Source organism: Anastrepha obliqua, chromosome 1 (assembly GCF_027943255.1).
Source record: "Anastrepha obliqua isolate idAnaObli1 chromosome 1, idAnaObli1_1.0, whole genome shotgun sequence".
Lineage (NCBI taxonomy): Eukaryota > Metazoa > Arthropoda > Insecta > Diptera > Tephritidae > Anastrepha > Anastrepha obliqua.
Window position 1 is genome coordinate 169,725,633 of NC_072892.1, and position 14,426 is coordinate 169,740,058.

The 14,426-nt window shown below is 39.7% G+C and overlaps 1 pseudogene; it reads right to left on the reverse strand.

Moving 5' to 3' along the window:
* Positions 1-989: 989 nt before the first annotated feature.
* LOC129238511 (cytochrome P450 6a2-like) lies at positions 990-13,867 on the reverse strand (annotated as a pseudogene).
* Positions 13,868-14,426: the final 559 nt, after the last annotated feature.

The following is a 14,426-nucleotide window of genomic DNA, read 5'->3' on the forward strand; positions in this document are numbered from 1 at the left end:
AAAAAGAGGTGCAGCAGAAAACAAATAGCACTTTCTAGTGCTCCGTCGAAATAATCCTTTTTTTGTTCATTATTATATATGTATATTATTAACTACTTGCTTTCGAGTTTTTGGTATGTGTGCATGTATATTTGTTTTAAAAATGGTTTCTGATAATAACATAAATTATAATGCAATTTTTATTGATCTCGCAATTTAAATTACTTATCGCTCACCTTTTTCTGAGATAAAGGGGAAAAGTGTAATAAGGTGGAAATATGCTATGAATAAATACGAAGTGGACTCAATCACTTATTGGGATTGTATGGCATAAATGGAAACACTTTTTACGCAAACAGAAAATATGAGCAAAATTAGTCTAATGTATAGCAAATTGCAAGGCGGCCGCCGTAGCCGAATGGGTTGGTGCGTGACTACCATTCGGAATTCACAGAGAGGTCGTTGGTTCGAATCTCGGTGCAACCAAAATTAATAAAAACATTTTTCTAATAGCGGTCGCCCCTCGGCAAGAGAAAAAGTTCCTCATAAAAAATATTTGCCGTTCGGAGTCGGCTTGAAACTGTAGGTCCCTCCATTTGTGGAACAACATCAAGACGCACACCACAAATAGGAGGAGGAGCTCGGCCAAACACCCAAACAGGGTGTACACGCCAATTATATACATATATTGTATATATAGTAAATTGCAGGTTTGTAAAAATCTCTACCGAGAGCTAGTTCGAGCTCCAGTGGGTATCATCATGAAGCTGGGAGTATGAGGAGCAAAAACGGAACAGAATTTTCTAAATTTTGCTGAAAAATTTATCTGAAAGCTTTAAAACAGATTTTAAAACCATCAAAAATCAGAGTGGCGCGACCTGTTTTTTGGTTATATTGGCTATCAAATTTTATTAACTTTTTTTTTGCTCCCCGGAAGCCACTGTCCAATTCCTATATCGAATAGCTTGCTGCCTCCGAAAATCGGGTTTATTTCTTTCACGCACAAGTTTTCAAGTTATGGTGAAGAATACTATTAAATCGACAAGTTTTAAAAATATTATATAAGCAGGTAGGTAGTCGTGCAACGCTTGGCGCGCCAGATGCGGCAATATTGGATACTTACGCAACGTTTCTATGGAAAACACACATTGCCACAATGATAACACCTGCTTCATGTATTGCAGCTCATGCAGACACTCATAGGTGAGTTCGTTGTCGTGTTGACACAATGTCGCAATAATTTCACAGCGTAGACGTTCCTGAATCTCCGGTTGCCTAGCCAGCTCGTACAATGCACCAGAGAGCGACGATGATGACTTCTCGAAACCTGCATCAAAGAAGAAAAACGCTTGCGCTGTCATCTCCTTTAAAGTTCATCATTTTCATCATACCTTAATTTCTTACTCTTATTCAGCTCCATCATCAGATTCATCAAGTCGTTGCCACGTCTCGATATTTCATATTCTCCCGCACCAGTCGCATAAAGAAATTTGCTAAATCCTCATGTATTACAGCCATGCGTAGCTTGCGCGCCAATTTGGGAAAACCCTCTCTATGACGGCGATCAGTGAAGATGCGACGTCCAATAACGCGACACTCAGCATTCGGATTCTTAAGGCTGTTGCATTCAATACCCAAAGCGCACTTGCCAATAACATCAGTGGTGTAGCGACCCATCAGCTCGTTCACTTCCACATTAACGTTGCGCTGCACCAACGCATCAAGTGGTTGGACCAATTGCTGCGCCCCATTGCGCATCAACGGAAACATACCACGCACTTTATACTCGGAGAAAGTCGGAGAAAGTTTGCCATGCAAAACATGCCACTTCGAACTGTCAACGAAGAACAAATGACCCGACCTCGATCGCTGAAGCTCGAAAAATCCTTTATTAATATATTCTTCACAAGCCCCATATCCAAGATCATGGCAGCGGGGCGCTGAAAGAAATAGTAGCCACAGAAGGGGCCGGGGCCCTTGTAGCGCTGATACATAGAGCGCAGAATCTCGGAGAAGCCCTATGATTTAGATAAATTATGAAAACTGCCATACAAGTAGCTGGGCGTGTCGTGTGGTATGCCGCGTTCTCGCCAGTAGTTTATGCGACGCCAAAACAAATATGCGACAGCCGTCAAAAAAACAACAATTCAAGTAATTAGTACGTGTAGAAGTGATAAAGGCATTGTGAAATTCAATACAATCAATGTGTCCACGATTTCTTGATTTTATTTTTTTATTTTTTTTTCTTTCAAGTAAATTTGCAACTAAAATTATATCTAAACAGCACAAGCCTTGCTTAAAAACTGACTGCTCTACAAGCCGTCCAGTTCGTTTATATAACGTGTGGGAAAATGCGCGCTCCGAAATAAGTAAACACGTGCCGCCACTTATGGGTAGTGCGCTACTATTTTGATTAGTACTCGGAGGCGCACCCGAGCTGCTTCGAAAGATAGGCAGACGTCTGAATGTTTCGACTAGGCGAGACGCGAAACGACATAGTTTGTGGAAACGAATATCAAGTTTTAAAAGTGCCAGAAAAATTAATTATGTATGTATAGATATGTCAGTACAGTCGCCGCTCAGTTAGTTGAACGCTCGCTTAAATTAGCAACTGCGGTAGATGGTGATCAACGGAATTCAGAAATATGATATATCAAAGAGTATAAGGAAAATGCTGCTGGGGTGACAGGTAACGTATAGCAGCCTCTAGTGGGAGCGAAGTTCAAGCTGTGCTATTTCCTGATGTAGACAACACGAAAAGTTTTTTATACTATACCGACTGACCGTACCAATTTTTGATTATTTTATGACTGCGCCAGGCTGCGATAAAATCGCTGACAAAGCAGTCGATAATCTCTAATGTAGCCATGAAATGCCGCACATCTCTTAAAGCGAAGGCTGAGTAATTTCACTCAAAGCTGGGTTCCACCCTTACAGACATTTAAGCTACTTATTTTTGAGAAAATTGCAAGAGCAGCGAATAATAAATGATGCAATGAACCCACCTAAAGATATCGCCATATAACAAAAGCAATGTTTTCATTTGTTGTGTGATTATTAAGCCAGCCTTGAGCTGGCAAACTAAAAATATGGGCTCGAAATAAAGGGTTTTTCAATAAGGGCGGGTAGATGTTGAAATGGAATAAAATAGCGTTTGCTGTGTTGCACGAAGCGCCGTCCTGCTGGAACAACATAGGTCCATATGGTTCAATATGGGTCATAAGAAATTGGAAGGGCCACCACGTCTACCGAAAAATGGGCGCAATGGGCGTAACGTTTGCGTTAATGAAGACTCATTTTGATAATAAAGTTTTATTATTTGAACGTGCTGTTCAATCGTGTAACTTGCCATGATGATTTGGCATAAACAACTGAATAATAAACAAAATATTTGACAGATGTCACCAAAACAAAATGGTTGCCACAGGGCGCAAAAACCGACCCGCGCCAATTGAAAAACCCTTTATTTTGAACAACAATTCCTCTTCCCCAAAAAAAAAATTTAAAACCTGTAGATCGAAAATATTTATACAAATTGGTTCGAAAACATTTTGGCCTTCAAATATTGTCCTGTTAATTTTTTTTAATAATTAGGTCACAAAATATTTCTTCCGAAAAGGCTGGTCAAGGAAGGCGCTCTGATTATGAAAACAAATCATTTATTCCACGCCAGAAACCCAGCAAATACCAATACCAAACTAAATACGTAATAATAAAACTTACAAAATAAGTAGGCACACTTCTTGTCTGAATTAGTTCACATAATCGAGGGATTACTGCACTGCATTTGTTTTTCAACTTTCAACTTTTGCAACAAGCGGCATTCATAAGATTATTAGCTTATAAGAGTAATTACCAGAGAAAACAGTTCAATATTAAATACACCCAACTCTTTTTTTGGCGCGGTAAATACGTTCCTTAGAAAAGCGTGAAAAATTGTTTAAAAAATACATGCGACACTTGGTAGATTTGGAGATATGTTCCACAACTTTGAGAAATCTTGTAGGATGAAAGAATTTTAAAATGTTCCCAAAAAACCATGCAAAGAAGTAATAATGAAATCCATATCAAATAAGTATTTATAAAACAAAGCCAAATAACTTTTATTAGGAAAAACTTAAACTTAGTTCACAGCGAAAATTCAATCCAGAAGTACAAACGAAATAAAAATTCAAGTCAAAATTAGGAATAAAAAACAATTTTGCAACTAATCATCGCTACCTGATAAAAAGTGTGTCCGTTTATTTTGGACTAGACGAAAAATGATATCATAAGTAGATATGTATGTTAGAGTGTCCCAAAAAAAGTGCTTTTTGGTTTTTTTTAACGCATACCCTCTTATTTTGTTTGAATGGTCTCAAAACATCTAAAAATAAAGTTTCGTCTATTTAGAACCACGGCAACCCGTGCCGAGTTGCGCCGAAACCTGTCGGTACTTGTACAGTACGGCGAGCGTGAACTGTCGGATTGATTGCGTGTAATTACTCTTTTGTTTTATTAGTCATTGGGTTTTTTTTCATGTAGTCAACATGTAAGTGGAGTTACGAAGTTCCAAAAAGGAGATATTTTTAATAGGGGATGTAAAACATCAAATCACCGGTTCTAAACTTCGCTCCAAACATCAAACACATCCTAGACGACTGCACACATTTTACAAACCACAGAAAATCACTAAACAACACAAAACCTACTGATCTACTTTTAAACAATTCTACAGAGAACATTATTAAACTTATAAACTATTTAAAATATTGTAATATCTTAAATGAAATTTAGCTAACACCCTACATACACATATATACACACCCAGTATATTAGCTTAAGGCCGCAGTAGCCATAGCTATAAGTTTTTTTTGTATTTTATAGTTAACTATAAATACAATTGTCAATAAAAAAAAAAAAAAAAAAAAAAACTTCGCTCTAACGAGCAAGTACTGGCAGTTTTGTTATATAATATTCGTGAAGTGAACTTAAGTGTCAATGAAAGTGCAAATCTCACAATTCCTGAGTGTATTATTTATTGAGAAAAGGCTACGTGCCAACCAGATCAATACCTAACTGTGTTAAGAAACTAGTTAACTTATACCAAGTTTGGAGAGAATTGCAAAAAAATGCGAAAAAACTCAAGAAGTGTTTGAACAGCGTCGACAGGAGTTTGCTTCAAACTTAAACAATTTGTTTGACATCGCACATACCGATACTCTTCAATTGATTAAAATAAATGAAGATAAGATCTTCTTGCAGCGCCAAAGAGAACCAGGTGGGCCCGTTCACTTAGCTGGAGTGCACAAAAAAGTAGCAAACAAAGAGGAAAAGACGCGCCTTCGAATCATCGAGGAGGAAAAGCGACGTGCTAAATATTTTTCACCTTAGCACCATCAACACATCTTGCGAACCACCACTAGAAAAGTCATCTTCTGATTCTGAAATAATAGATATAGAAGAAAATAGGCCCAGCGCAAGAGAAGCCTCCTCTCAGCCCGATAGAAATTCTATGCGGAAAAATATCATAACTCCCAAGTTATTTGCCGCATTAGACAGATGTCAGTTAAGTGTGAGGGGTTCTGTCTTTATAATTGAAGCTACTATTGAAGCTCTGGGGCTCAATACGGATGAATTCCCTATAAGCAAGTCCTCCACCCATAGAGTTCGTACGGAAATGCGAAAAGAGCGGGCTGAATCTATAAAAATTGATTTTCAAAACAAGGTCCCGGGCGCGGTAACTGTCCACTGGGACGGAAAATTGTTGCCAGCTGTAGATTCACGTAAAAGTAAAGAAGAACGCCTACCGGTAGTTATTACATACGATAATAAAAAACGAATTGTTGCTGTTCTGAAATTGGATAACTCGACAGGAAGGGAACAGGCAGACGCAGTTTGGGATGCTATTATGAACTGGAACCTTGAAGACAAAGTGCAGATTCTCTGTTGTGATACTAATGCTTCTAACACTGGCCGCATAAATGGAGCATGTGTGCTTCTCGAAAAAAAGTGGGTAGAGAAGTGCTTATTTTTGCTTGCCGTCATCACGTTTACGAATTAGTACTTAAAGGCGATCCCGAGAAAATACAAAGCAGAAAAGCTATCTTGTTTTAATATTTCGGAAATTGACAAACTGCTAATATTGTACAAAACTGAATTAACCAAAGAAATCGTTAGAGATGACTATCGCGAATTAATTGAGCTTTCAATTATATTTCATGGCGGAGATTCAGCGAAGGAATTTAAGATTCGGCCTCCAGGTGCTATGCACCAGGCTTGATGGATGGCGAGAGCCATTTATTTATTAAAAATATCGTTACTTAGCTCTCAATTCAGAATTTCAAACAAGGATAAGGCAGCTCTGTTGGACGTATGTCTGTTCATCGTGACATCCTACGTAAAACCCTGGCTCCAATGTATTTTGGCAGTAAAGGCGCCGTATCAGGATTTGTGTTTTTTGAAGGCCCTGAAAAATTAAGAAACAGTACACAAAAGCATTTCAAAAGCAGCTTTGCAGAAGTTTTGCCAGCATTTGTGGTATTTGACAGATGAAGTATCTATTCTGACTTTATTTGATGATGATGTCGATCTAGAAACTAAAGTAAAAGCGATTGCTAACTTAACTAGAGAAAACCCAACAGCCCACAATAAACGTTACATTGCATCCAAAGAAGAACTCTGTGGCCCACTTTTTGGTACGTTAATTAAGCTTTGATTTTGTTCTTTTACTAAGTTTGCTAATAGGTATATTTGATAACTGGTCTATCTGTTTTAATTTCAGAGAAAAACATTGATGACTTCGTCTCTGTCGAAAGCAAGTTCCTGTTTAATCGACTCGTTTATGTTACAGTGTTACACATTAACTGTTTTTCATGTGTCGAGAAGTATGAGAGCTGTTCGAAGTAATAATTTTCCGGTTCACTCATCGAAGAACTAAAGTTTTTGACATGCAAATATCTAACCCAGAGCCAATATGTATAAAAATGTATGGCGAGCTTCTCCCCCAATGTGGCAGTTGGCGTTTCAAAAGAAACATCTATCATAGAAGAAATGCGTTCGAAGATTTGCTAATGGCCGCCGAGGGCGACGCCTATCAAAAGAAAGATATTCTCCTGTTCGGAGCCAGCTTGAAACTGTAGGTCTCTCCATTTGTGGAACGACATCAAGGTGCACACCTCAAAAAGGAAGAGGAGCTCGGCCAAACACACAAAAAGGATGTAAGCGTCAATTATATCTATATGTAAACCTCTCCCTTTTCTTGTATTTCTTTCTCACCAAATAATACGGGGTGCGTACGGTAGTTGAGAATATGCAAATATGAGGTTAGAACTTGCCATTATTATGATTTTTCTGTTTGCTCTGTTTCAGGTAAAACATGGAAGACTATAACTTAACTCGAAAAATGAAGAGACTTACAGTTATTGAAGAGACTTACAGTATTTGAATCACCAAGCGACGATGCTTAATCTGTTGCAAAACGCAAAAAACACGAGGAACGTTCTGCTACTGTCAGATCTTCAAAACCACAAGCGATCATCAACGAGGACCCTTCAAAATCGATGAGGGCCCTTGCGAGGGAGTTTAAAGTTTCTGAGGGTCTTATACTTCGAGTTGTCCATAAAGATCTCCGGTGTGAATTCTATGTTATGCACAGAAAACAGTTTATGTCGGAGCAAACACGAGCACCGCGAGCTTATCGATCAAAAAACCTTCTAAACAAAATTGAACGCCCCGAAGCGCCTGAAACTCTACGGCTTTTTTTTCTGACAAAAAAAATGTTGACCAAAACCAAGAGACCAACCGCAGATATGACAAATGGCTATGTTCCTATCCTGCAGAGCTTCCTATTGTCATGGGTACGAAGTTTTCAACTCCTGTTAAGGTTTTAGGTGGTGTGAGCAGCAAAGAACATTTCTTGGCACCACACTTCTTTACTCAAGGAGATCGAGTGAATTTTGCTGGATATACTACTGTGGGCAAAAAGTTAATAATCCCCTCTCAATGAAATACCACCAACTTATACCAACGATTTTTCCAATCCTCGAAACATGCCAAATAGTCCATTTCCGGTATAGCCGTCGGCACCTTCTTCGATTCAGCTTTTATCTCCTCAATCGAATCGAAACGCGTTCCCCGGAGTGGTCTCTTGAGTTTTGGGAATAGCCAGAAGTCACACGGAGCCAAATCAGGCCAATACGCTGGTTGCGGAACGATATGCGTGAAATTTTTGGCGAAATGGTCACGAAGAACGAGTGCAGTGTGAGACGGTGTATTATCGTGATGCAAAAACCAAGAGTTGTTGGCCCATAATTCTGGTCCTTTTAGACTAATTGTTTCACGTAAACGACGCATAACGCTCAAATAATATTCCTTATTAGCAGTTTAGCCAGGTGGAAGGAATTCATAGTGCACCACACCACGAAAATCGAAAAAAACTGTCATCATGACCTTTATTTTTGAACGACTTTGACGTGCTCTTTTCGGTCTGGCCTCACCTTTAGCACGATATTCGCTTGATTGGTCGGTTGTTTCAGGATCGCAAGCATAAATCCAAGTCTCATCTCCCGTAATGATGCATTTGAGCTTGTCCTGATAGTCTGAAAGCATTGTTTCACACACATCAACGCGACGACTTTTTTCCAAGAAATTGAGAGTTTTCGGTACCAAACGAGATTTGACTTTTCGTAGGCCCAAATGGTCTTTCAAAATGGTTTTCACAGATCCTTCTGATATTCCGATCATATCAGTAAGGTCTTTAACAGTCAACCGACGATTTTTGAGCACTAACTCCTTCACTTTATTGACGTGTTGGCCATCTGTTGACGTCGATGGTCGTCCGGAGCGCTCCAAGTCATCAACACGTTCTCGACCCTCTTTGAAGTCTTTGTACCACTTATAAACATTTTTCTGCGACAAGGTCGAATCACCAAATGCCTTATGCAACATGCTAAACGTTTCCGCAGCCGGAATGAAATTTCTATAAGTGCTGTAAGTACAAATTACGTACTTTTTGAAGGTACAGTAACTTTTGCGATTATAAGTCACTATAAGTGACGTAGATTATAAATGGCGCTGCATCTTGTGCAAAAATCTTGGTAAAATTGCTTTTAATTTCAACAAGAAAAGAACCATCAGAGCAAGCATTTAAATGGACAGAGAGCGAGAGAGAAATGCAAACTAGGCTAAACAAACTGCAGCGACAACGTAAAATTAAAAGCAGCAATTTTGACCATCGCTGTGCAAAAACAACTACAAAAAGTGTGAGCAGCAAGGGAATGAAAGTTTAATTTCGGCCACAAAACCAAATTTGTGCCTCTGGCAGTTGGTAGGTTGCAAATAAGTTGAAAGTGGCATGAACTCGAAACTTATGGATAAAATGTCTGTATTTTTCGTGTTGTGCGGCCGGCTGCACTGGCATCCACATTGCATGTTTAATAACGGATGTTACGAGTGTATTAAGAACAAAAAATATATATGTATGTATGTGTAAATAGGCGGATATACATACAGGTATGAATATAAGTAAAACAAGAAATGAATATTTTCCGTAAAATGCGGCGCTTTGCAGATTTTCTGCTGAGTTGCTCAATTTTGCCATACCTGTCTCATGTCTGTTTTTTTATAATCATAAATAAAGGGTATTAATACCCTGCAGGGAAGAGACAAGCTGGTAGAAAACCATTAACGTTCCGATGCTCACGAGAGTAAACTCGAGAAAAGAAACTCATGATATGGGTAGCATTGCGCAAAGTCATGAAGGTGGTCATCAAAAGACTGCAGCGTCTCGAGAAATGGTTCAAAAAGTTGAAATTGAAATTTGAAAAGGTCGAGCCAAGGAGCACCAGCAAATTTGGTAGCTCCTAAAACACTCAAGCTAAAAAGCCCATTATATTTAAAGCTCTGGAAAGAGGGTAGATAGTCAAGGAGGGAAGGAGAAAAGTATGAGAAAAAGAGATACGAAAGAATAGAGACAGAGATAGAGATAGTTAGTCCTGTGAGAATTTTCCAGATTCTTTGGCAAATCTGTAAATATTCTCCAGTTTTAGAAAAGGAATATTACTCATTCTCACGACATCGGAACCCAAAACTCATAGCCGCGCTCTAGCAAAGGCAGGACATTCACAGAGAAAGTGCTCAGTGCTATCCGCCTCCTCCAAGCATGACAGGCATACCGGGTCCTCAATGATTCCAATGGTGGTCATATGCTGACTCCATGGGTTGTGTGCTGTAATGATACCAACCATCAACCGAATGCCCTTCCTTTCAAGTTTTAGTAGAAAGTTTGACAGTTTTCTGTTCGGACTCGTTACAAAACACTTTGCAGCTATGCAACTCTGCAGCGTTCTAGACCGGACCAGTTCAAAAAGCTAAGAAGCGACTTAAGCGAAATTACCAAGAAAGTGCCAATCAAATGGCGAAACAACTGAAAATATCTGACCGTAGCATCCGCCGCATGCTGAAAAATTATCTCAAAGTCAAGTCTTATAAGATCCAAAAGGCACATGATCTCACACCAAAGTAGCAACAAGTCAGACTTGAGAGAGCGAAGGAGTTGCTTCGCCTGGCTGGAAGCGGTCAATTTCCGAACTTTGTGTTTTCTGACGAGAAAATTTTTCAAATTGAGAAATTTGTTAACTCCCAAAAGGGTTTATTTGACCGAGTGATCATAAGAGAATTCGAGTCATCTATTGGCCACCAGGAGGCAGCACCCGCAACAGGTAATAGTTTGGGCCGCTGCAACTACAGATGTGCGCTCTTCCCTTGTTTTCATCGAGCCTGGCGTCAAGGTAAATGCGAAATATTATCGGGAAAGTAGTCTGGAGGTTGCTTTGAAGCCGTGGACAGACAAATGGACGTTTCGGTGGCAGGCCATGGACGTTTCAACAGGACTCGGTCCCGTCTCACAAAGCTACAGTGCAGCAAGAACCGCTAAAAAACAACGTTCCGAACTTCATAGCGTCCACACAATGGCTCTCAAATTCACCAAGCGCCAATCCGATGGATTATTCTCTTTAAGCCATTTTTGAGAGCAAAGTCCGAACTAAAAGATTCACCAGTCTCGAGGCGCTGAAAAAAGTAATTGCCCGCGAGTGAGCCAAAATACCTGCAACACACATTTGGGCAGCTTGCGATTCGTTTCTGGACCATCTCAAGGCTATAGCCAATGCAAAAGGTGGCCATATCGAGCAAAAGTAAATTCATTCTCAATTTTGTATTATTTTCTCACATTTTTTACTTTGAATTGAATAAAAGGAATTTTCCGAACTAAATGTATGGCCTTTTTAATTGGTTACACTTCGAGTGCCGGACCCTGTATTATTAATTATATTAAAAGCTGTTTCTCATTTGCTGAATTTTTGCTTTATGCTGATGACTTTAAGATCTCCTCAGTGTTCAAGACTCAAGAGGATGCCATTAATCGCCAAACGGATATTGATAGGCTTTACTTGTGGTGCTAGAAATCACTACTATCGCTGAAATGGTCCAAGTGTTAAGATTATATTACTTCAAGATCTGCGAACTCATTACCTTTTGTGCCCTCGTTCGAATGATTTCAAATGTCTTACTCGAAAATAAAGCGTCTTCCAATAAGAGGTGTTATTCTCGTAAAATATCAATGGTTTCGTTGCTTGTGTGGCAAGTAGCGCCATCTTGTTGAAATTAAACGTTGTCCAGATCAATACCATCCAAGTCCGGCCATAAAAAATAGTTAATCTTCTCTCGATGCATCGCGCAATCCATTCAACGTAACTGTTGCTCCAGCTTCATTTTCGAAAAAGTTGGGTCCAATGACTCCGCCGGACCATAAACCGCACCAACCAGTCACACGTTAAGGATAGAGAGGCTTTTCAACAATAACTCTTGGATTTTCTGAGCCCCAGATCCGACAATTTTGCTTGCTGGCAAAGACACCGAAGTGGAAATGGGCCTCATCACTCAAGATGGTATTTCGATGGAATTCGGGATAATTTTCATACATTTCAACGACCCAGTCAGCAAAGACGCGACGTTGTTGATGATTGGCCGGCTTGGGTACTTGTGTTAACTGGACTTTATATGCTTTAAGCTCCAAATCTTTATGAAAAATACGGTGTAATGACGTTTATGGAATGCCTAATTCCAAAGAACGACGAGGAATTGACAAACCTGGGTTTTATTTCGGCTACAACAGCAATATTTTCGGCTGTTCGTGAGCGCCGTGCACGGGTTTTATTCTTCTTATTGGGCGTACTAAGTAAAGTACCTCGACTTGCGTCCTTCAGTGTGAGTGAGTTTAAAGACTTTGTTGTTCATTTTGATACTAAAATTTCTTTTAATCACCATATAAATTATATCACTGCAAAATGTTTCCATTGTTGGGCTTCGTCAGACGCAATGCCACTAAGTTTTCTGATTCCTACACCATCAAGTTACTCTATACGAGGGTCTTTTGAAAAGTCCGTGAAAAAATAAAAACTACTTAATTGTTTGCGGTAAACCTTTTTTGTATTTTTCGTCATAGTCTCTTTATATACTTCGTTCAACGCTATTCTTGTTTCCTGATCCTTTCCGAATAATAGGATTTGCTCAATTCTGAAAAGCAGCCCTTTGTCTCTGCAATCATCTCTTCGTTTTCTATAAAATATTTTTGCCGCTTGACATTTCTACACACAAATAGTAGTCCAAGAGATCTGAGGAAGCAAAGTTTTATGAGTTAAGGGAGGGTGGTTCTGTGAAACGAGTTGGAGCCCAATTTCGATTAATTTTGCGCCAGAACTGCTGAGGCGTGAGTCGGTGTGTTGTTGTGATAAAACAAAATATAAATAATTGGCGCATACACTTCGGTTAGGTGTTTGGTTGAGCTCCTCATTCTATTTGTGGTGTGCGTCTTGATGTTGCGCCACAATTGGAGGAACCTCCAGTTTTAAGCCGACTCCAAACGGCAAATCGTTTTTTTTGAGGAGCTTTTTCATAGCAGAAATACATTTCGAGGTTTGCCATTGCCTGTCGCTATTAGAAAAACCGTTTTCTATCGGTTTGCTATTTCATGCACGGAGATGCGAGCCTGGGCACCTTCGAAGGGTAGTTACGCATCAACTAATTTTTTGTATTTTAACAGGCCCAAAACTGGCCAATTTGAAAAGGTTTTAGATAGATAGATAGATAGATAGATAGAAGTGGCAGTAGGACTATAAATCCACTCACTTAAACCGTTGCCGATCCATTGTGATACCACAGTAACAGTTTACCCTCGTAGCTACATACAGCTACTACCCAGTAGTTACTCCTCGTTATACCATTTTGTTTGAACTCCAAACCCATTGATCTGACTGACACTTATATCACTAAGGTCATCAGTATCATTTAAGAAAGCTGAGTCAAAGCATCTAAATCTAGTGGCGTGTCACGTAGAACAGTGACAGTTACTCTCTTGCTCCTTCTCATCTTAACAGCTTCTTCAATAGTCGAAAGGAGGGACATTTAAGCTTTGAGCTTGTCGACAAAGGAGACAGTGGTCTGCGATTAAAACAACTGAAAGAGACGTTATTATTTGACCGATTAAGTAGCGCCTTTGAGCGCTTGACGTTCCATTTTTAGCGAAATTTTTTATGTAGCATCACATGCCAGACTTGAAGACCTAGTCTATGCGGACGACATTTGCTTACTATCGCCAAAATACTCAGATGCATCAGCTAAACTGCAAGCGGTTTGCCATGCAGTAGCACAAACAGGTCTTAAAATTAACATAGCAAAGACCAAGGTATATGCGGATTAGCAGCACCAAAACACAAACCCTTCAAATTGCCGACATGCTGCTTGAAGATGTAGATGAATTTTGCTACCTTGGGAGCATAATTTCAAAAAACGGTGGATCAACAACTGACATACGCAACCGATTTTCTAAGGGACGCGTTGCATTTGCCATGCTAGACAAGATATGGGGATCAACCCACATCTCCAGGCACACAAAACTGAAAATATGTGATGCCAACGTGAAATCGGTAGTTCGGTATGGATGTGAAACATGGAACTTAACAACAAGCATATCACAATCATTGCAATCCTTCTTAAACCGTTGCCTACGAAAGATAATGCGGATATTCTGGCCTGATATTATAAGCACCGATGATCTTTGGAGGGGCTATCGGGCAAACACCAGTGTACATAGAAATTACGCGTCGCAAGTGGAAAGGGATCGGACACACGCATGACACACATGACATCGCAAGGACAGCGCTAGACTGGAATCCCAAAGGAAGGCGTAGGTGCGGTAGACCAGGCAACAAGTAGCAGTAGAGACGGACAGAGCTGGTCGTTCCTGGAGTGAAATTAAACATCGAGCGCTAAACAAACGAAATTATAATTTGTTTACTGAGGCCCTATGTTTCATCTAGCAACTCTAGGAAAATATATACAGGGTTGCCCATATTCGATGGACCCATGTGTCATTCGATAACTCTTTGGGCTCATTCTAATCGACGAGG